The sequence below is a fragment of the Gossypium hirsutum genome, chromosome A06 (genome assembly GCF_007990345.1).
Source record: "Gossypium hirsutum isolate 1008001.06 chromosome A06, Gossypium_hirsutum_v2.1, whole genome shotgun sequence".
Classification (NCBI taxonomy): Eukaryota; Viridiplantae; Streptophyta; class Magnoliopsida; order Malvales; family Malvaceae; genus Gossypium; species Gossypium hirsutum.
In genome coordinates this window covers 53,356,480-53,381,652 of record NC_053429.1, presented here as the reverse complement: position 1 = coordinate 53,381,652, position 25,173 = coordinate 53,356,480, and the positions used below count along the sequence as shown (strand labels likewise).

At 33.8% G+C, this 25,173-nt stretch overlaps 1 non-coding gene across 1 annotated transcript; it reads left to right on the top strand.

Annotated features, from left to right (window-relative positions):
- The first annotated feature begins 7,559 nt into the window (after positions 1–7,559).
- On the top strand, positions 7,560–7,665 carry LOC121231545 (small nucleolar RNA R71). The gene has a single exon (XR_005929603.1). It is a non-coding gene; the product is annotated as a small nucleolar RNA R71 (small nucleolar RNA).
- Positions 7,666–25,173: the final 17,508 nt, after the last annotated feature.

Sequence of the window (25,173 nt, the reverse complement as noted above, 5' to 3'; positions counted from 1 at the left end):
ATATGTAATCAAAGCTTAATTAGTCTAGTTTCTTATAAAAGAGACCGTGTAAGTAAAGGAATTTCCTATAAAGAGATATTTAAAGTTGTGTGAGACAGTGTCAGAATGACTCTGAAATCCCCTGTTCTGTTTTTAGAAAATCATTATAATTTGTAAAAAAATGGTTATAAGATAAAATTTATATTCTTAGACTCCTTAATGAGTCTAGTTTCAAATGAAATCAAATAGAACATATTTTGAATTTTGTACAATGAGAAATTTGATTCGTAGTGAAGAGTGGTCAGATTAGTCAAACAGTGAAACATGGGAAACTTTAAGAAAAATCTGGTATTGATTGGCCAAGCCTAAAATTCTGAAAATTTTATGGATGGAAGATATATGAGTCTATATTCAGGTAAAATTAACAGAAATTGATTTTGAGTTTTGTAGCTCCAGTTATAAATAATTTAGTGACTATTGCTCAGAAAAAACAGCTTGTAGTGAATATGTGAATTTGTTGTAAACATTGATGAAACTATTTGAGTTGCTTATAAGCTATTGCTGAAATTGATGTACAAGATAAATATATATGTGTGTGGTAAAGCCGAATGGCTAATGTGAAATATGTATGGATATGTATATGTGGTAAAGCCGAATGGCTAATGTGAAATATGTATGAGATATGTATATGCGGTAAAGCCGAATGGCTAATGTGAAATATGTATGAGATATGTATATGCGGTAAAGCCGAATGGCTAATGTGAAATATGTATGAGATATGTATACGTGGTAAAGCCGAATGGCTAATGTGAAATATGTATGAGATATGTATATGGGGTAAAGCCGAATGGCTAGTGTGAACTATGTATGAGATATGTATACGTGGTAAAGCCGAATGACTTGTGTGAAATATGTATGAGATATGTATACGTGGTAAAGCCGAATGGATAATGCGAAATATGTATGAGATATGCATATGTGGTAAAGCCGAATGGCTAGTGATTCGGCTAGTGTGAAATATGTAGGAGATGTGTGTATATTGTGGCCGAATGACCAAATGTGAAAGGTGTGTATTATTAGATATTTGATGAGGCAAATGGATTACAAATATGACAGTCGATGTGAATGTTGTAACATGTGAATAAATGTACATGAAACTTGGAAATATATTCCGGGTAAGACCCGATGACTACGTGTGGAGATTATGTCCGGGTAAAACCCGATGACTACGTGTGGAGATTTTGTCCTGGTAAGACCCGATAACTACGTGTGGGGACTATCCGAGCTAAAGGTTTCGCTGAAGATTCGAGTAAAGCATAAGGTTATACGACCTCACAGTAACGATTGGTAATAAATACGTTCAATGCGTTAAGCTGGTCAGGTATGTATTTTGAGATTATATTTAAGCTTGATTTGGACTAAATCACAAGGTCGTTATGTGATGCATATGTTAGTAAAGCAATAAGACTGTTCTATGATTATTGTGCGTTTGGTCAATGTGGAAAGTTAGGTGAAAATGTGTAATGTACCTATGTTTATAAGAGATCACTATCAAGTGAGAATTTATCTGCCTATTATATATGATGAGATGGGCATATTCGGTAAAGGGATGGTATGCCCGAAGGAAGAGTGAAATAAAAATACGAACAACTATGTTATAATTTGATTGTTATCTGTTGACACTGCTTAAAAACTTACTAAGCATTGTAACGCTTACTCCGTTTACTTTGTTTCCTCTGTTTTATAGATCTCATTTGGAAGCTACAGGCTCGGGGATCGTCAGCAACTAGTCACACTATCACTATCCACTGCTTGTTACTGTTATGTTTCGAATTATTTTATGGCATGTAAAGAATAGACCAGTGGCCGAAGAATATTTTGGTTAATGTATATAAGCCATGCGAAAATGGCATCTTTTAAATGTGTACTTATAGCAGTTAAATTGTATCCCTGACTGTCTTTAGTATTTACCTAAAGGAACTTTCTTTATAAAAAAATAAAATAAAATATATTCAAAATTTTTACTGTTCGGATATGAATTTCAAGTCCGGTAATGCCCCTTTACCTATTCCGGCGACGGACACGGGATAGGGTGTTACATATTTTCCCAACATTAATGGACTTTTCTGTCAAAATTGCAAATAATAAGAGCATCCGTTCCATCGAGATGGTGGAACTATGTGAGATAGGCATAAAACTATAGCGAACGAAATAAAAACCATACCTTTGTTACTGGTTTTAGGAATTCTCTTTGGCAAGAATGGCTCCCAAACTTTCTTATAATTCATTGGGGTCCCGGATTTGCCACAATATCAAGCACTTGTTGAAGAAAATCCCAATTGATATTGTTCATCATAGGGTAGTACGCATCTTCTTCAACATTAGGTAAGTTAAACAAATCATTGATGGACTTAGAAGTAAGAGGTACCTTTTTCTTTCGAACGATAACCTCAGTAGCATCTTGCATGGTCAAACTAGCTTAAAATTCTTGAACTAGTTCATCATCGGGAAGTGAACAAGCATCACAAAATCATTCCCACTTGAGAGCGTTGTTTTTGTTTCTAATCGGTATAGAAACAACCATAAAATCATGACTCTTCAAGTTAAAACCTTTTTCCGACATCATAAGTTGATGCTTGAAGATTGAATCAAATCTCTCTTTCACTTCATCATCGATCAAAATCGGGTTTTAAGGAGTAGTCTTTGAAGACCTATTTCTTTTGCGAGACATTATATGTTTTCTTGAGAATTTGGCAAAGTTTCTGCACAAGGGGGAAAAGAGAAATCGGAAAGGTGGGTAAAGACCTGCTACGACGAAAAACTTACGATGACAAGGATGGTACGGCTGTAATGACAACGTGTGACAGCAACGCCGGTGTGTGCGACAACAACTATGTGCGGTAGCAACGTTGGTGCTTTGACAATCTTCTGACGACGGCAATAGGTGATTTTGGCAAAAAGGGAAGAGAAACTAGGGTTTCTTTTGGGATTTGGGGCTAGCGGCATAAGAGAGAGATTTAGGGATTTTTAGGGTTAAGCAAATTACTCTGAGGGATATAAAAAATAGTAGAATGAAGAGGAGTTTATATAGGGAAGAATTAGGGCAACATGTAGCGAAAATTTAGCTACATTAGGGTTACCTGGGCGGCAAGTAATGGGAGTGGCGGCAAAGATGGATTTTTCCCTCCTTTTTGCTGTCTCGGGCCTTAAATTCAGACTGTATTCATAAACTTACTCAAGAAAAAAAAAACTGATTAGTACTTGGGCCAAATTTGACCCCTTTTATTAACATGAAAAATTAAAATTTAAACAAAACAAATGAAACTTATAAATTTTAAATCTTAATTAGAAATTTTCTTCTTAAAAAATTACATTAAATTAATTCCCAAGAAAGGTTGGAGGGGTCACTGCAGTCTTGCTTAAGTTCCAATCTCCTTAGACAAAATTAATTAAATGTAATAAGTTAAGAAAATAAGTTCTAATTATTTATTTATTTACAAAACAAGTTCATGAAAAATCAAGGGTTTGTTAATTTGAACGAGGATTCAACTCGCTCAACTTCACCATCTCAGTAGTGTTTAAGACGTTGACCATTTTTAAACATACCTCCGTAATTGTCGTATAATTCAATAGCTCCATAAGGATAAACTTGGTATATGGTATAGGGTCCTTTCCATTGGGATTTAAGCTTCCCAGGAAATAACTTCAACCTTGAATTAAACAACAAATCCTTCTGACCTTTTTTAAAATCGTGAGGTTGTATATGACTATCATGGCATCTCTTTGATATTTCTTTATTCATTTTGACATTCTCATAGGAAAACAACCTCAGCTCTTCCAACTCATCAAGTTGTAACATCATTCTCTCACCAGCTTGCTTAAGATCAAAGTTCAACTGCTTCAAAGCCTAATAAGCTTTATTCTCCAACTCTAATGGCAAATGACATGCCTTTCCAAAGATTAAGCGATAAGAAGTCACACCTAACGGTGTCGTAAATGCTGTTCAATATGCCCATAATGCATCATTGAGCCTTCGAGACCAATCTTTTCTGCTAGGGCGTACTACCCTTTCAAGGATACTTTTGATTTCACGGTTCATTCTTTCAACTTGCCCATTAGATTGGGGGTGATAGGTTGTAGCAATCTTGTGCTTCACATATATTTGTCAACCAACTACTTAAGTCATTTGTTTCACAAAGTGAGAACCTTCATCATTAATAATAGCTCTTGGTGTCCCAAATCGTGTAAACACATGCTTATGTAGGAATCGCATGACTACCTTACCATCATTTGTAGGGTATGCTTCAGCTTCAATCCACTTGGAGACATAGTCCACAGCAACTAAGATGTATTTGTTCCCATACAAAGAGGGAAATGGGCCTAAGAAGTTAATGCCCCATACGTCTAACAATTCAATATCCAAAATGTTTGTTAAGGGCATCTCATTCCTTCTTGATATATTTCCGGTCCTTTGGAATTTATCACAGTTCTTCACATAAGATAAGCATCTTTAAATAATGTAGGCCAAAAGAAACCTACTTGCAAAATCTTTGCTGTAGTACGTGAACCACCAAAGTGTCCCCCACTTGGAGATGAATGGCAATGATACAAGATCTCAGCAATCTCACTTTCAGCTACACACTTTCGGATTATATTATCTGCATACTGTTTAAACAAAAACGGATCCTCCCAAAAATAATATCGACTATCATGAAGGAATTTTTTCCTTTGTTGGTATGTCATTTCTCGAAGAATTATTCCACATGCAAGATAATTGGCAAAATCAACAAACCAAGGTGTTTCATGAATTCGACTTACCTCAAATAAATGTTCATCTGGGAAATTCTCGTTGATAGGCACACATGATCGAGTTACCTCATCTTGCTTCAACCTCGACAGATGATTAGCTATTTGATTTTTGACACATTTTTTGTCTTAGATCTCAAGTTCAAATTCTTAGAGTAACAGTATCCAACGAATTAGCCTTGGTTTCTCATCTTTTTTCGTGAGTAACTATTTAAGGGCCACATGGTCAGTAAATACTATAACTTTGATACCTGTAAGATATGAGCAGAATTTGTCAAAAGTAAAAGCTATAGCAAAGACTTCCTTTTCAGTTATCGTATAATTGAGTTGGGCTCCCGTCAAAGTTCTACTTGCATAGTAAATATGGTGAAACACTTTGTTTCTTCTTTGACCCATCACAGCTCCAATGGCATAATCACTTGCATCGTACATCAACTCAAAAGGTGAGCTCCAATCAGGTGTAACGATTACTGGGGCTGAGATTAACCCTTTTTTTAGATCTTTAAAAGCTTCCAAACATGCTTTGTTGAAATCAAACACTATATCTTTCTCTAACAACAAACACAACGATTTAGAAATTTTTGAGAAATCTTTGATAAACCTTTGGTAAAAATCGGCATGGCTTAAGAAACTTCTGACTCCTTGCACATTAATTGGGGCTGGTAATCTTTCAATTACATCCACCTTTGCTTTATCGACTTCAATTCATCTCTTTGAGATTTTATGCCCTAAGACAATCCCTTAACCACAAAATGGCATTTTTCCAGTTAAAGATAAGATTCGTCTCTTCACATCTCTTTAGTACCTTATCCAAATTACTCAAAAAATATCATAATTGTTACCAAAAATAGAAAAATCATCCATGAAAACCTCAACAAAATTTTCAACCATATCAGTGAATATTGCCATCATGCATCGTTGAAATGTTGCAGGTGTATTGCATAAACCAAAAGGCATTCGGCTAAAAGCAAACATACCGTATGGACAAGTAAATGTTGTTTTATGTTAGTCCTTCGGAGCTATAGTTATTTGGTTATATCCCGAATATCCATCTAAAAAATAATAGAATTCATTACCTGCCAGTCGATCTAACACCTGATCCATAAAAGACAAAGACAAATGGCATTCCAAGTGGCTTTATTCAACTTTCTGTAATCAATACAAATTCTCCAACTAGTAACAGTTCTTGTTGGAATCAACTTGTTACGCTCATTTTTCTTAGCTAAGAAAGGTCTCTCAAGGATGATCGACACTTCCTTATCTGCTTCAAAATCTAAGATAATGAAACCAAGAAAAAAAATGTATCAACTCTTACCAAAACATCCTCGATCTTTCCCCCAGGATATGCTAAAGATCGATCTGCTAGTTGAAGCATCACAATTGTAGGTCTTACTTCACTTATCCCTAGCATCTTGAAAATAGACTTAGGCATCAAGTTGATACTCGCTCCTAAATCACACAGAGCTTTACCACAGTAAGATTCACCAATGTTATAGGGTATAGTAAAGCTTTCTGGGTCTTTCAATTTCGGTGGCAGTTTGTTCTGCAAGAACGCACTACACTCCTTTGTCAAGGCAACAGTCTCATACTCGCTCAGTCGTTTCTTCTTGGGTAGTATATCCTTCATAAACTTCACATAGTTTGGCATTTGTTCTAAAGCCTCGACCAATGGGATATTGATGTGTAACTACTTCAGAACATCCAAAAACTTCTTGAATTGCACCTTTTGTTTCTGCTTGTGTTGCTGCAATCTTTGTGGATATAGAGGTGATAGAACTTTCGGTTGAGTCAGATAACTCTTCAGAGTAGGTAAATCTGCATCCAAAGAAGATGTTAAAGTATTTGAATTCACTAAGTTAGGATTTACCTTGTCAGTTTTTGCAGATTCTGACTCTTTTGGTGTAGGAATTTCAACAGCTGATTGATTCTTCTCAACGGGCTTATCTTCGACATCAATTAATCGAGGTTCCAAAATTTTACCACTTCGCAATGTCACTGCCTTGATATGTTCTTTACCCAAATTTCTTAGATTCTCAGTATTGCTCAGCAAAGTTCCTTGCAGTCTATTACGAAGCTCCGTAGCTAACAGACCTATTTGGTTTTCCAAATTTTTCAGTATTGCTACTTGGCTTTGGATCAAAGTGTCATTCTTTGCCATGTATGCTTTCAACAAGTTCTCCAAACTGTTTAATGCCTCAGCTTGACGTGGTTTTGGAGCTTGCTGATTAAACCCTTGAGATTTGTTGGGTCTATGTTGTAATAAGTTGTTGTTTGGTCTATTTCCTTCGTTGCTCCAAGAAAAATTAGGGTGATTATGCCATGAAGGATTATAGAAGTTGGACTGGGGTCCTTGTCCACTCCTATTTTAATGTTGGTTCCCCATATGGTACACTGACTCAGGATTTGATGGACAATTCTCAAAAGAATGACCTTCTCTACAGTACACACAGGAAATTATTTCAAATGGACTTGGTGGCTTAGCTACAAAATTATTAGCACTATTAGCGGTAAACTGTTTTAACATAGAGGAAATAGACGATACCGGAGCTAATAATGAAGTGAGGGCGTCAACTTCATGAACTTCGGCTACACGTCTTCCTGAAGCTGTTCGATTTGTTGGCTATTGATAGTTATTACTTGTGATCCTTTCAATGATCTCATAAGCCTCATTATTAGACTTAGACAAAATTACATCATTCACAGAAGCATCTACCACCAATCTTGTAAGTGCATTGAGACCATTATAGAATGTCTCCAACTGGATACAATAAGGAATCCCATGATGAGGACACTTACGAAGTAACTCCTCAATCGCTCCCAAGCCTCATACAAAAACTCGTCATCCAATTGTTGGAAAGTTGTGATCTCGTTCCTCAACTTAGCGTTTTTGTTAGGCTGGAAATACTCAACCAAAAATCTCTCTACTAATTCTTGCCATGTAGATATGAAACTTGGTGGCAATGAATTAAGCCATGCTCGTGCTCGATCTCGCAATGGGTACGGAAATAACTTCAACCTTAGTGCGTCTTCAGTCACACCAGCTATCTTGAATGAATCTCTCACCTCCATAAACAATCAAAGGTGGAGATATAGATCTTCTGTGGGCATACCACTGAATTGGCCCACTGTTTGGACCATTTGAAATATCACTAGTTTCAATTCAAATTGGGTTGCCTCAATATCTGACCTTCTAATTCTGGATTTAACTCACTGAAAAGTGGCACAGCATATTGTCTGATGCATCGATCCCTATCATTGGCAATAAGGATGGGATTTCGTACACGATCGACTTTATTACCTTGGTCTTGATTCTGATTTCCAAGCTTCATCTTGACTTGTCTTTGAGTTGTTTGTTCACGTCTTCTTTGTCTGAAAGTTCGCTCAATTTTAGGCTCTACAGGGAATAAATCGATAATCCGATCTATGCTCACAAACCCCTGAAAAGAAAATCACAAAATTAAAAAGAATAAGTTAGTAATTTTAGAAATAAACCAAATTGGAAGTAAATAATTTCACACACAAAAAAAAAGACTATGGCAATAGTTAATAGTCCCCGGCAATGGCGCCAAAAACTTGTAACGCGTAGGTTTGTGTAAGTGTACACAGTCGTTATCAAGTAATAAGTAAGTATTGAGTTATCGTCTCCACAGAGATTGTATTTGTGTTAAATCACTTAATTGTAAAATTATACTAACAACTTGGTAAATAAAAACACAATATGGTTGAGAAGTGATGATTAAAATTAAATATAATAAACTAAATGCAATGATCCCTAATGCAAATTATCCTAAGTATGCAAACTATATGAATGGAATAGATTTTATCAAAATTAAACACAATTTGCAACAATTATAGTATAAATAAACTAGGACAATTACTTTAATTAAACTCAATTTATTGTCAACGTGCTTAATAACATTCAGAAAAATATTCTAGGGCAACTCGATCTTTCATGAGTTTGGAAACCACATTAGGTTCTTTCAGAATCCTTTACTTAGTAAAGACGCATTTTACTGATCCTTATTTACTAAGGGTTTCTTAGCATTCATGTGAAGTAACAGGGATGTGTTAGGTTTGAAACAGTTTAATCACACAAATCTAAAAACTATGCAGATAATAGAGCTTGGTTAGAGTTGATATGAAACCTGCAATTTAATCGAGTTACGATCTAAATTGAGCATGCACATTTCAATTATGTGTCCACTAGTCATCTTCTGATTAGGATCGCTCAGCTAATTCAGGTGCATTTCAATCACGTATGAACGAAATTCAGACTTGATTTTAATTGAAAACATGATCGATTGAGGCACAAACATTATAAGTATGAATCAAATAAATATTATTTAATCAAGTCAATCATCTTAGCTTAAATAAAATTAGCTAACATTGTTGCAAACAAGAATTAAGAACACATAGAAAATATTTTTAGATTAAATTAAAGAAAAAAAAGATTAAACCCAAATCAAATTGTCATCCAAGACTCTGACCGACGAGGCTCCTTCGCTCCTTTGCTTTGCTCCCTTGCTGATGGCTCTCTAAGGTGGTCGACCAAGGGCTCTTTAAGAGGCTTAATTGCTAAAATCTCTATGAAGAGATGATGCTAAGCGTGGGAAATGGAAAATGCTAAAGAGAATTGAGAGAAAAATGAGAATGATGAGGGATGAGGGATAAAATGAGGTATTATTTATAGGTGAAGAGAGGAGGGCAGTTTGCTAAAAATAGAGAGGTTTAGTCTCTTCAAGCTTTTCCAATGAGTGGCCAGCCATGCTTACTGGATTTTGAGTTGAATTTTGCTTGATTTTTAAGAAATTTAAATGCCATAACAACTTTGAGACTCGGTCAAATGTAAATTTTCTGGAAAATCTCTAATTTCTTCAACATTACAAGGACCTTGTGTAATTAAACCAAAAAGTGGTTTATGTGGACAGCCATGTGTAGCCGATATTGGGTTGACTTGGTCTTTAATTTGGATGGTTTTTGTAATCCAACAAAACTCTCAGACCTGTCCAAAAAAAATCAATAAATTAAAGGACCAAAGAATAAAATAAATAAAGAATTAAAACTCAAATTATTAATAAAATATTTTAAACTGAATTATTAAATATAATTTTATATTTTATTATTTAATTTAATCATGCATAGCCCATTTTATGTCTTAAAAATATAATATGTTTAAATAAATATAAAATAAGTCATTTTATGCATGAAAACAATATAATAAAGCATAAAATCACATTTTAATAATTTCTATGTCCTAATTTCATGTTTTCACATATTTCATTAATTTATTAAACAATTACTTAGTTTTAACAACGAATTTCAGTAAAAAGGTGATAAATTTCATAGGAAAGATCCTATATATTGTTTAGTTTATATACATATCTGAGATTGTTAGATTGCACAGGGTACCAGTTTCTGTTATTTCAAATAGAGATCCAAGGTTTACGTCACGATTTTGGAAGAAATTGCAAGAAACTTTAAGTACGCGATTGCACTTTAGTACTGCTTTCTATCCTCAAACCGGCGGTCAGTCTGAGAGAGTAATTCAGATTCTCAAAGATATGCTTCGTTGCTGTGTTTTAGAGTTTGAAGGCAACTGAGAGAAATATTTACCGTTAGTTGAATTCACGTATAACAACAGTTTTCATTCAAGCATAAAGATGCCACTGTATGAAGCATTTTATGCTCGCAAATGTCAAACTCTATTGTACTGGATTGAGCTTAGTGAGAAAAAGATTCACGGGGTTTATTTGGTTAGAGAGACCGAAGATAAAGTGAAAGTAATTCGCGATAGTTTGAAAGCAGCTTCAGAAAGTAATTCGAGATAGTTTGAAAGCAGCTTCGGATCCACAAAAATCGTATGCAGATTTGAAACTTAAAGATATTGAAATTCAAAACAGCGATAGAGTATTTTTGAAAGTATCTCCGTGGAATAAGATTCTTCGTTTTGGTCGCAAAGGAAAATTAAGTCCGCAATTTATCGGGCTGTATGGGATTACTGAAAGAATAGGGCTGGTAGCATATCGACTAGCTTTACTGTCAGAGTTAGAAAAGATCCACAATGTATTTCATGTGTCGATGTTACGTCGATATAGATCAAATCCGTCACACGTAATTTTTCCGGTAGAGATTGAAATTCAACCTGATATGACGTATAACAAAGAACTGTTCAAAATTCTGACTCGAGAGATTAAAGAGTTGAGAAATAAAAAACATAGCTTTAGTGAAAGTACTTTGGCAACGTCATGATGTTGAAGAAGCTTCGTGGGAACCCAAGGAAGCTATGAGAAAATAGTACCCTAACTTATTTTCTGGTAAGATTTTTGGGGATGAAAATTCCTAAAAGGGAGAGTTGTAACAGCTCGTTTTTAGTCAAATCGGAGTAGTGGTTTCGGGACCACAAATATAACACCCCTCACCTGTATTCGACACTGAAACAGGGTTACGAGGCATTACTAAAATTACATGGCAACAATCATACAACTCCGAGTCCTAAATTTTCAACCAAATTAAAAACCATTTGCATTCAATCATATAGTCCCTAATACGAGCCTACAAGGCCTAAAACATGCATTAAAAATGGTTCGGGTGTAACATCCCCTACCCGTATTTCAAGCCTAGAATAGGGTACGAGGTATTACCGAACTTAATATGATCAATCAAGTAAAAATTAGCCATAAAATTTCTTCTAAATTAAAAACTTTCATACATATGTTTAACGTCCCTTATATGGGCCTACGGGGCCCAAAACATACATTCAGGGTGGTTCGGGACCAAATCGTAAACATATGAAACTTTTGCAACACTTAGAAAATTTTCACACTTTGGAGAGTCACACGTAACTCTCTATTTATAACTTCATCACCGTTCAGTCGTACACTTCATATAAATAACAAGAAACGTGTATGGGCTCAATTCTCATTAAATTTCTCATATATATACACAATTTCACGTTATGTAATCATACAACATATATCAGCCATATATCTATAATCTAAATATATTTTCATAACAATTTATCTTGATTTCATACTATTTCATATTTAAGCTTAAATAACAAAAGTATTTGAAATATCATCTTTATGCAAATAGTACACATGAGGTATATAATTCTATAATTAATCAAACATTTTCCATATTCATATATCAATGTCTCATGTCTCCATATATCAATAACCGTTATTTTCATGAATTCCGAGTTCAATTCATAATTATTTGTCTCGTGTTCAATTTATTCCATGTCAGAACTTTATTCATTAAAACATTTGAATTATCAATACATATGGACAGTACATTCAAGAAGAACAATTATATAATCAAAAATGAATTCATTTATCAACCAAGTTCTATACTCATATCTTATCAACTCGTACTTCCTTGTATCACATAATTCCATGTAACACTTACCAAACTTTGTCAAATTAGTGAACGTCTTATGGAATTGAGTACTTCGTTTTCTCGATGCCATAGTTCAACTATGATTTTAGACATCTTCACATAATGATGCCATAGCCCAGCTATGGTCTTACACGAATCACATATCTCACTGATGCCATATCCCAGATATGGTCTTATACAGTATCATATATCACACCGATGCCATATCCTAGATATGGTCTTATATGAAAATCACTTGTCACTTGTAGCCGAAGCTACCACTATTCACTGATCAGGTAGCTGGAGCTACCATTTTTCACTGATCAGGTAGCAGAAGCTACCACTTTTCACTGATCAGGTAGCCGAAGATACCACTTTTCACTGATCAGGTAGCAGAAGCTACCACTTTTCACTAATCAGGTAGCCGAAGCTACCACTTTTCACTTGTCATTTGTCCTTGACCAGATAAGTGTAGCCGAAGCTATCACTTATCACTTTCACTTGTCCTTGATCAGATAAATGTAGCCGAAGCTATCACTTATCACTTGTTGCCATGGTCCAACCATGGTCTTTTCCTTCAATTCATCTTGTCACTGAACTGAAATGCTCAATTTGATCATTTATTCAATTTTCATGCTTTTACATTATTCACGATTTTATCATCAATACATATGAAATAACACATTATGAAATTTATAAAATTAACAAATAATAACTAAAATTTAGCCATATAAACTCACAAGTTCAATTTTTGTATTATAATGATAATCATAATTTTATAATAAATATTCCAAATAAAACATTATATCATTTCTAATCCAACACTTATCGATTATAATCGGGCATGTGATCAATTTATACACGAGTCATTCATATATTTTTCCTCCTCCTCCTCTCCATGCACATCCTTGGTATAAATAATACACTTGTAAGTAACCTTATCAATAATTTTCACTAATTACTTATGTGAATATTCAAGCTATCCACCCGTGTCATAGTCACTAAATTATTTATATCTGAAGCTACGAAACTCCAAATTAAGATCCACCAATTTTCCCTGAAACTATACTCACATATCTTCTTACCATAAAAATTTCATAATTTTTGGTTGGGCCAATTAATACAGTTTATTCATTGAAGTTTCCCCTGTTCTGCTGTCTGACAGTTCCGACCCTTCTTCACTAAAAATTAATTATCTCCTCGTACAGGATTCGAATGATGTTCTCGTTTATTTCTATTCAAAATATACTCATTCAGGATTCTAAACATATAAATTTAAGACCCTAATTATTTTTATCTAATTTTTGATGATTTTACAAAGTCAGAACAGGGGAACCCGAAATCATTCTGACCTTGTCTCACAAATTTTATCATATCTCATGATTTAAAATTCCATTGCTCACATAATTTCTTCTATAAGAAACTAGACTCAATAATATTTAATTTCATATTTTATTCATCCTCTAATTTCATTTCTAAAGTTTTTTGTGATTTTTCAAAGTTAGACTACTGCTGCTGTCCACAACAGTTTTAGTGCAAAATGTTGATTTCCATTTTGCCCCAAAATTTCACAATTCATACAATTCATTCCTTGCTCAATTAACCCCTCAATTAAGATAATTTTCTCAATTAATACTTTTAATAGACATTATAAGTTATTTCATAACTATTGAAATTCAGAATTTTCACATAAAACTCTAACTTCAAACTCTTTTACAATTAGGTCCCAAACATTCACTTTCTATTCAATTCTTTCAATAAAATCAGCATATAAACAATTTAAAGCTCTAATTCCATGCCAAATCATCATATAATTCCAGCACATATTCATAGAAGCTTTCAATTTCTTTCATAGAATCAAAAACTAATGAATTCAACAAGTGGACCTAGTTGTAAAAGTCACAAAAACACAAAAATTTTAAGAAATAATCAAGAATTGAACTTACTTGAAGTAAAAATATGAAAAACCAGCTTAAAGGAACTCTTCCATGGCGCTTTTGCTGATGAGAATGCAGAAAAATAAAGAGAAATCTAGATAATTCCACTTTAGTCCTAGCTTTATTAAGTAAATTTTGCAATTTTCCAATTTTGCCCTTAATTCTCCTTATTTTCTTGCTAATTTCATGCCCTTGCCATCCAGCCCAAAGAGACCTCGGGTCTATTTTCCTTTAAACCCTCTTTCTTTTATCATTTAAGCTATTTAATCATTTCCCACAATTTTACATTTGATACAATTTAGTCCTTTTTGTTAAATTAACTATCAGAACTTTAAAATTTCTTGACGAAACTTTAATACTAACTTATTAACACTCCATAAATATTTATAAAAATATTTATGGCTCCATTTAAAATTCTTGAGTTCTCGATAACTCGTTTTCGATTCTAATTATTTTAATATTTATTTTTAGTACACTATTCACTATTTTAAAATTTTTCCTAACTTCACATTTAACTTATACTCACTAAATTAATAATATTTCCTACTCATTTGTCAGATTTAGTGATCTCGAATCACTGTTTCGACACCACTGAAAATTAGGCTGTTACATCGGGACTAAATCGAGAACTTAAGAAAATTTTTACAAAACCTAGAAAATTTTTGCCATATGCAGGGGTCACAGGCCCGTGTGGTTTGGGACACGCTTGTGTGGTCAGGCCGTGTGGTCACACATGCCCGTATCCCTAACCCGTGTAACTCTCTGACTTAAAAGTCATGATCAAATTGGTGTCACATGGCCAAGCCACACGCCCGTGTACTACGCCATGTGATTAATTAATTTTCATAAAATAGGTGCAGACTTGACACGGTCAGAACACATGCTCGTACTTGAGGTCGTGTCCCTTACACGGCTGAGACACACGCCCGTGTCTCTGCTCGTGTGCTTAATTTTGAGCATTTTGTTTCTCAAAATTAAGGTACAGGGGACACATGGTCAAAACACATGCCGATGGGCCTAGACACACACCCGTGTATCTACTCGTATGGACAAAATAAAGGCTATTTACCAAGCCATTTGTCACCCTCATTTGTGCACACACATTTACAACCTTAATGGCACAAATCATAACATATTTAGGCAACCAAGACATCTACAATCATGGCTAACACATGTCAAAGCAATACTATAATCTATCATTCCCATGACATTTCATTATGCCAAATCAAACAAACCAATTTAGCATTCAAAACACCACTAAGACTACTTTCAATTTGCATTTACTTATCAAGATAATCCAACATACCAATAAACCAACTCATCCACTTCACAACAAGTCATTAAGTCACAATCAACATTTAGCAAATCAATATAAACCACATTACCAAAGGGGCATTGGCACATACATGCATATTTATATAAGCTTACAATCAATTTAACCAAAATGAGCCCATTTACATGGCCAAATACCAAATCAAGCTTTTGACAATTACAAGCCAATTCATTTGGCCAAAATCATGATGACACATATAACAAAATGACTAAGTCCTTATACATGCCATATACTCAAAATGTTTAAAATTATCGATACCCAAACTAACAGTTTGATAGTGTGATGCGATCTCTGACAATCTCCAATCCGAGCTAGCTTGGTGACACTATAAAACATGGAAAGTAAAACAAAGTAAGCTATATAGCTTAGTAAGCTTGTACGAAAGAAATAAACGAATCTTACCATACTTTTAACATTCAAGTAATATAATATATGATAATGTAATTTACCAAAATCTTATGTCGATAATTTATTCCATCACAACCTTACCTTGAAATCATCATTTCACGAATTTAATAATCATAAGCTTTATGTACGTACTTGTACCATCTCGTAATAATTTCATACTTATTCTCATCGTTGGCATACCCAATGAACCACTTGGAATAATAATATCGGATACTCGGGAAAACTTGCACACAAGGTGTCATATATGTAGCCATTGCTACCTCTATCTCATAACACATATATGCTCGCTCTCGAGCCATCAACGGGCTTGCTCACACAAGCTGTCAGTCAAGATGTAGCTACACGGTGCTACTCACAAAAGCTGTCAAGTAACTACAACATATGCCGGTATACTCAACCACCGGTAGGACGTTCAGGACCAGCACTCGGATCACATAACATAATACCCTAGTGACATGTCACTTGTATCCTAATCTATTCCTAAGGTTCGATTGGGATTTCTCACTTGCCAAAACATCATAAAATGTGTCCGTAGAGTCATTTACACAATTCATGCAAAATTAAAGCATTTAAAATACAATTATAATAAATCTTATTAACATACAAACTTACCTCAAATGCAAAAACGACAAAAAGGGATCTATTCGTCGATTATTTTGTTTTTCCCCCCGATTTAGGTCCGAACTTCATTTTTCTTGATCCATAATGTCAAATTTAACTTACTTAATCATCACATTATTCAATGTAGCCCAAAAACACATTATGGAAAAAATAACATTTTTGCCCTAACATTTCAACATTTTACAATTTAGTCCTAAGGTTCGTAAAATGAATTTCTTTCAATTTCATCACAACCCAAGCCTAGCAGAACCTTACCCTTACTCATAACAGCCCACATTTTTCATTTATTCAAAATTTTCCATACATTTTATAACCTTTTTGCAAATAAGTCCCTATTTGACTTTTTTTACCAAAAATCACTTTACAAATGTTGTTTAACTAACAACAAACATGTATTTTCTACCATCAAACATCAAAATACAAACATATTCAACATGGGTAAGATTTTAGACTTTAACTTTCTTTCAAATTAGTCCTTGAAATATATAGATCAAGTTACTACAATATCAAAAATATAAAAATCATTAAAAACAGGACAAGAACGAACTTACAATTGAGTTTGAAAGCTTGGCCAAAACCCTAGTTATGGCTTCATCCTAAATTTCGGCTAGGGGGATGAAAATGAGAAGATGGACACTTTTTATTTAGGTTTATTTGTCTTTATTTACCAAATTACCAAAATACCCTTAATGCAAAACTTTAAAATTTCACCTAATCATGTCCATTTTTGTCCTTCATAGCATAATGGTATAATTACCACTTAAGGACCTCCAATTAAAAATTTCATAACAATTAAACACCTTTAGCTAAGGGAACTCAAGTTTGGCACCTATTGCAATTTAGTCCTTTTAGCTAAATTGAGCACTCAATCAATAAAATTTCTTAACAAAATTTTCAAAAAATTATTCCATCACCCTATAGACCTTAAAATAGAAATAAAATAGATATTTTTACTTTGGACTTGTGGTCTTGAAACCACTATTCTAATTTGACCCCAAAATGGGCTGTTACAACAAATTTGAAGTCAAAATATTTATTTTATTATTATTTTAATGTCTATATCCTGATAGTTTGATTGTGTGAAAATTTCAGTAAGAAATTTTATTGTTTGAATGGTCAATTTGATAAAAAGGACTAAATCGCTTAAAGTGTAAAACTTGTGCTCTATTAGCTAAAGGTGTTTAATAGCTATGGAATATTAAAGTGGAGGTCCTTATGTAGTAATTAGAGCATTTTTATATTGGGTGGACATTTGTGGACATAAAATGAATGTTATTAATGGTTATGTAATAAGGTTATTTTAGTAAATCATAAATACAAGTGAATAAAATAATTAAAAAACAAATGGTCATCAACTTTTATGTTCTTCTCCAACCAAATTCTAGGGCTTGAGAAGCCATTTTTTTGCGTTCAAGTTTCAGCAACTTCATTTCTTGCAATTAGGTTTGATTTTTGTCCCGTTTTTAATGATTTCTATGTTTTTGAGATCATTGCAGCTTAATCTAGCTAGCCCAAGGACTAATTTGCAAAATTTTTAAAGGTTTAGGTTTTTCCATTGATGAATATATGCATATTTTGATGTTTGATGATAGAATGCTTGCTGTTAGATAAACAACATTTGTAAAGTGATTTTTAGTAAAATTGTCAATTAGGGATTAAACTAAAAAATTTGGAAATTTTGTGGTAGAAATGAGAAATAAAAGAAAATTTTGGCTGCTAGGGGCTTAACTGATATTCGTCTATGATGGGTTGAAATTGAATTTCCATAAATTTTTATTTTTATGAGCTAGGACTAAATTGTAAAAATGTTGAAATATTAGAGGTAAAAGTGTAAAGTTGCCATAATGTGATTTTTGGGCTAAGTTAAATAGAATGATAATTAAATAAGCTAAATTTCATTACATATAGATCAAGAAAAGCGAAGTTTGGATCTAGATAGGAGGAAAAATAAAGTGTTGGACTAATCGATCCATTTCGTCATTTTTGCATTCGAGGTAAGTTCGTATATTAATAAGTATTATTGTAATTTTGTTTTAAATGCTTTTTATTTGAATTGTTGATCAATGTGATGGAAATGTTAGATGAAGATTCAACAATGAGAAATCCCGGTTGAACCTTAGAAATAGATTAGGATACAAATGACATGTCATTAAGGGTTATGTGATTGGGTGCTGGTCTGTACGTCCTATCGGTGGCTAAGTTATCTGACATGTGTTGTGGATTCTCATCAGCTTGTGTGAGCAGCACCGTGTAGCTACGCCATGACCGTTAGCTTGTGTGAGTATACCTGTTGATAGCTCAAGAGTGAGCATTATATGTGATATGAGATTGAGATAGCTTCGGCTATGTATTGGCACTTAAGGTGCGAGATTCCCAAGTATTCGATAGTATTCCAAATGGTTCAACGAGTATATCAAGGATATGGATGAGTATGAGATTGATATGAGCTTGTACAGGTATGTACATGAACTATACAATCATCAAATCAAAGAAGTTGATGAAAATAGATTGGATATATGTGTTAAGTTATGCTTCAAATTTGAATTGCGCTATATGATGTTTATATTATTGAATTGCGTTATATGATACGTGGATTGTGTACGGTAAGTTGTCTCTACTGTAAATAAGTCTATGTGTTGTGTCTGGACGCATGTGTAATAAACCAGTGTTGTATGTGTCAGTCACATCTATGTCTTTATCTTCTGCGGTTCATCTGCTTTGATGCTCAAGATAAGGCATCTCTCCAGTTGGACTCGATAAATGACATATTAGTCTTTTAATCAGTTTGCACATTTTTGATTTGACTAAGGATATGTTTAGGTTCGTCTACTAATACAGGTTGACTTTTCGTTCTACGATCCGACCACATAATACCAATTAGTATCAATTAAACATTAGACAACAAATGAGCAACATTTGCTTTCATTTTGCTTTGCATGTAAAAACCATGTGAGGGCAATATACAAAGTAATAATTAATTTCTTAATAATTTTATTAACTAATCTGTTCGAAAATATTACAAGTGTACTTAGATGAAAATACTACATTTAAGGAACCAGATCCAACAAGTATGACCATTTTCAATGTAAAAGCACCTTCCTTGGTACATGAGCTCAGTACCAAATAAATTGTGATATGTGAAAATATTGAAAGGAAATATATTCGTGATGCCTTCGGTAGGGCAGCTATATTGCAAACCGGATTGGCATATCATGAATCGACCTTGGGAGAGAAAGCATGTTCAACTTAATAAGAATGATATGAATATGAATACAACTGATTTGTGGTTCTTAATTCTAAGTTATGGGTTTGAGGCTGGCACAAGGAAGGGTCGTTTGTGAGAGTTACGACTGAGTTGGCATATAGTAAACACTTGTGTACTTTGTGTGTGCTATATTCAAATAGGCAAAATGTTTTCGCTAGTAAACTGTAGATGGCATTATTAATGTATTGTGTCTGTATGATAGAGTCCCACAAATAAGTATGTTTTTCTTATGGGTATCAATGGTTATTGATTAGCTGTATATCTGTAAATTGTTTGCATCCATTTTTTGGAACTAACTAATTTCAAACAAACTTACTCCATTACTTTTCTTTCTTAGGTGTTTGATAGTAAAAGAATAATCAGTTGAAGGGGACTACACTAGAGCTATGCTTATGAGTGAGCCACTTGGTTATTTTTGTTTCATGCACGATTATTTTGGCAGGTGGCATATAGATTCATTTTATACTCAACTTATGTAATTGTCCCTGTCATTTACATTGTCTTTGTTTTGAAAGAATTGCCTTTTGTTTTTTTTGAATGTGTATGCCAAACTCCTTTGAAATCTAGTTTATGAACTTATCTTTTATATGCATACGCCAAAACTTGGCAGTATTGGATAATAGATCTTTCTTTTACAATTCCTATTATTTTATTTAAGGATGTGTTACAAGATGAAAGAAAAATAATAACTTTTAAAAAAAGGTTTGGATCTTCTAGTAACACCCAGTCCGTTGGGCAGTTTGTCTAGCCAAATGTTATACACCATATTTACCTTGACGAACTAAGGGGTGTTACAAGTTTTTGGTATCAGAGCTTAGGTTTAGCCGACCATTGAAAATCAAAGGTTAAGTCATGCCCCACCATGCAAGAAATAACTCTGGCTCAAGTCCCTATAGTTTTGATTAACTTAAGTTTTGTTGTAGCTAAAAATAATGTTTGAAAGCTCAAGAGAAGTGACAAGTGAGGAAATTGAGAGTCATGTACCTCTGATGCAAGGGCAGGGTCTTGCAACGGATTCGGGCATGATAAAAAATAATTGTTGCAATGATTTCATTACAATAATGGGTCAATGATTTGACTAGTTCATGGGAATAGCCCAAGTACCTCAACCACCACAACAACTTCAGTCGGAAGTGGTACAACCAGTACCTCTTGCACCACAGGTACATGCTGTAACCTAGTTTAAAAAAGGTCTCGTGAGGGAGATGTGCAAATGAGGTGCTAAAGAGTTTTTGAGGGATAAAGGTGGTGACCCTACGACAACAAAACAATGGTTGTCTCGTGTATGTCAAGTGATTGCGGAGCCGAAATGCACACTGGCACATAACTTCTCATGCATTGTTTTTTACTAGAAGGGGAGGTGTATCAATGGTGGGAAACGCTGATAAAAATGACCCTTGAAGAACAAATAAATTGGGAGTTTTTCTTAATAAAATTTAGAGAGAAGTATGTTAACCATGTAACACCCGTAACCCATATCCGTCGTTGGAATAGGGTTATAGAGCATTACCAGAGTTTGCATTATATAAAAAAATTTAGAACATTTAATTCATATCATCAATCACATCAAAACCAATCAATAACATACATATTTTACCTTATACGAGACCTTGTGGCCCTAAAAGCACATTAGAAACAAATCGGGACTAAATTAGAAACATATAGAAATTTTAGGGAAAAGATGAAAATTTACAAACTGCAGGGGTCACACGGCTGTGTGGCCAGGCCATGTGACTCACACGGCTAAGAGACACACCCATGTCTTAGGCTGTGTAGGCATTCAAAATAGGGACACACGGCCGTGTTCCAGCTCGTATCAGTGCCCGTGTAACTCACTAACTTCAGTCACACGGCCAAACCACATACCCGTGTGCTAGGCCGTGTACCTTTCGAAATAACCTCACACTCCCATGTGTCAGGCTGTGTGCTAGGCCGTCTAAAACCTAACTTGCAACCCTTTGAAAACTATAAGGAACACACGACCGTGCTACCTGGAAGTGTGTCACACACGGCTGAGACACACGCTCGTGTGGACAAAAATTGGCTATTTTACAAGCCATTTTCTTATCCTTTTCGATTGTTCCTATAATCCCTTTTGCACAAGTACATAAGCCCTCAAAAGGCACCAAAATCATGCAAAATCAAGCCAAACACATATGGTATAATAACATCCAACTAATATGCCCAAAGGCACCTCAAATGACAATATTAAAACATATATAACCATGTACTCAATTTGGCCAAAATAATTTATTAACTTCTAACTAAGTTTGCATCATTAAACAACATGTAAATCACTTACCAAAACATACCATTTGGTACCAACTGTACCACATAATCATTAGCATCAATACATAAATGCTTACTATGGCAAAACACCAAGTCACAACAAGTTATATGTCATATCTAATATGCACATTCAACTATTTTTCTATCTACCATTATTCAACCATTGCAAGGCTACTTATATACACCTTATAATATATATCATTTTACCAACACAAGGCCAAGATGCAAACTAACCAAATGGTCAATTCCACAACCAAAGCACATAGGCTAGGATTAGCCAAAATACCTATACATGCCATTGTAACCTTAACCAAGACATTAACATCTACTGATATAATCGTTGGATAGTGTGATAAGTCTCTAACGAGCTTTTGTAACAGCCCGTTTTTTTTAGAGTTGATCGGAACAGTGGTTTCGGGGCCACCAAATCCGAACGAGTAGGTTGGTAAATATTATATTTAATATTTACGAGTTAATTGTGATTTTAAAAATGTTTTTGATATTGTGATTTTTGTTTTATAAGCGATTTATTAAGTTTAAGTGGTATGACCCTAAGGTCAAGTGGGTTTAGAAAATGAGGTATCGGGACCTTGTTTCTATAAACCGAGTTGTAAATATTTTTATAAATATTTACGTAGTGGCAATAAGATGGTATTAAAGTTTCGTTGAAAAATTTTATCGTTTCGATAGTTAATTAAACAAAAAGGACTAAATTGTGTAAAGTACAAAAGTTGTGTTCTATAACCTGAAGGTATTAAATAGATATAGAACCTAAAAGTAGAAGTCCTTATTTGGTAATTAGCCCATTAAAGAGATAGTGGGATATGATGGCTTGGCATTTGGTGTAATAAATAAAGTGTATAAAGGTTAATATTGTAAATTGGTTAAAAATAATAATAAAATGAATATAATAAAAGAATCAAGGTGTCATCTTTTTCATCCTCTTTTTACCAGCCGAATATGAAGGCTTGAGAAGCCATGGAAGAAGCTTCCAACTTTCAGCTAATGCATGGTAGGCATTTCTAGTCCCGTTTTAATTATTGTTATATTTTCGGGATCGTTGTTGCTTAATCTATCTAATGAGGGGACTATTTTGCAAAACCATTGAATAGTTTGATATTTGCCATTGATGAGTATAATAGGGCTTTGAAGTTTAATAGAAGAATATGAGTCCTTGTTGATAGTTAAACACTTTTTGTTAAGTGAATTTTTGTGAAATTGACAATTAAGGGCTAAATCGATAAATGTGAAAACTTTGTGGTTAAAATGTCAAATAAATGAAATGTGTGGGCTGCTAGAGACACTAGTGATATTCGTCTATAGTAGAATTTTACTCAATTTCATGAATTTGCATTTTTATGATATAGGGGCTAAATTGTAAAGAAGTTGAAATATTAGGGGCAAAACTATAATTTTTCCATAAAGTGAATTATGGACTGTTTTGATACCATGAACATTTGGCTAAGCTTAATTATGGTTAAAAATGGTTAATTTGCATGTTTTGAGCTCAGGGACTAAAATGAATAAAAGTAAAACTTTAGGGGTAATTTTGTAAAAATGACAAAAATGACCAAATTGTATGAAATGAGGTGTTTTAATTTCTAAATTAATATACTGAATGAAATTATTTATTTAGATCAAGATCGGGTGGAAAATCGAGAAAAATGAGAAAATTACCAAAATGCCCCTGAACTTTGGTATCTCTACAATTTAGCCAGGTAAGTTCGTATGCAATAAGCATTGTTAAATTGATGTTTCTAATGCTTTAATATTGTATAAATTGTATATACGTGAATATTTTAATGTCTGACGACATATCGACAAAATGTGGCACTTAGTGTGCGGGGCAATCAAATATGGTACTCAGTGTACAAAATATTGAGAATGACACTTAGTGTGCGAGATATTGAGAATGACACTTAGTGTGCAAAATATCGAATGATTCAAAGGGAAATTATAAATTGTGATTGAATGATTAAATAGAGCAAAGTGAACAGGTATACATGCTATATTATATGAATTGTTTATGAGACGACTTTATAATGGTGATATTTGGGCTTTGAGCCCAGCAAGCTTTAAGCTGGTGAATAATATTATCGGGTTTAAAACCTAGCAAGCTAAATGCCGGTGATTTGATAAAAGTCTAAGACTATGAGACCTTGTGTTAAATCGGTAATTGAATTTGTTCAATGCATTAAGTTGGCCAGGTATGTGATATATTCTTATGCATGTTAGATCAATTGGAATTGAATCATGAGTGTGAAATGAGAAGCATAGGTGAAAATGCCTATGTCATATATGTGAGTAAGGGCAAAACCATCGTAAATTATCGATAAGGGTGGACTATGTGCGGAATCATCTTATAATTTCTAATTTGAACGGTTGTGTGCGAATCATTGAGCATGATGTATTGTATTGAGATTATGCTTGAGTGAAATTATAGATATGTGATGAAATTGATTGGTGATATACATGTTTAAATAATGTGAATGCAAATAATGTGTGAAAGAGTAAATTTGTAATAAATCTGCTTGGGACAGCAGTAGTAATGTGATTTTAGAAAATCACCATAAATTGTTGGAGTTGAGTTAGAAGATGAATAAATTATGTAATTAAAGCTTAATGAGTCTAGTTTCTTATAAAAGAAACCGTGTAAGCAAAAGAATTTCTGATAATGAGATATTTGAAGTGGCGTGGGATAGAGTCAAATGACTTCGGGGTCCCCTGTTCTGTTTTTAGAAAAATCATTATAATTTGTAAAAAAATGGTTATAAGATAAAATTTATATGCTTAGACTCCTTAATGAGTCTAGTTTCAAATGAAATCAAATAGAACATATTTTGAATTCTGTACAATGAGAAATTTGATTCGTAGTGAAGAGTGGTCAAATTAGTCAAACAGTGAAACAGGGGAAACTTTAAGAAAAATCTGGTATTGATTGGCCAAACCTAAAATTCTGAAAATTTTATGGATGGAATATATATGAGTCTATTTTCAGGGAAAATTAACGACAATGGATTTGGAGTTTTGTAGCTTCAGTTATAAATAATTTAGTGACTATTGCTCAGGAAGACAACTTGTAGTGAATTTGTGATTATGTTGTAAACATTGATAAAACTTGTTAATGAGTTGCTTATTGTTTTCTTATGAACTTACTA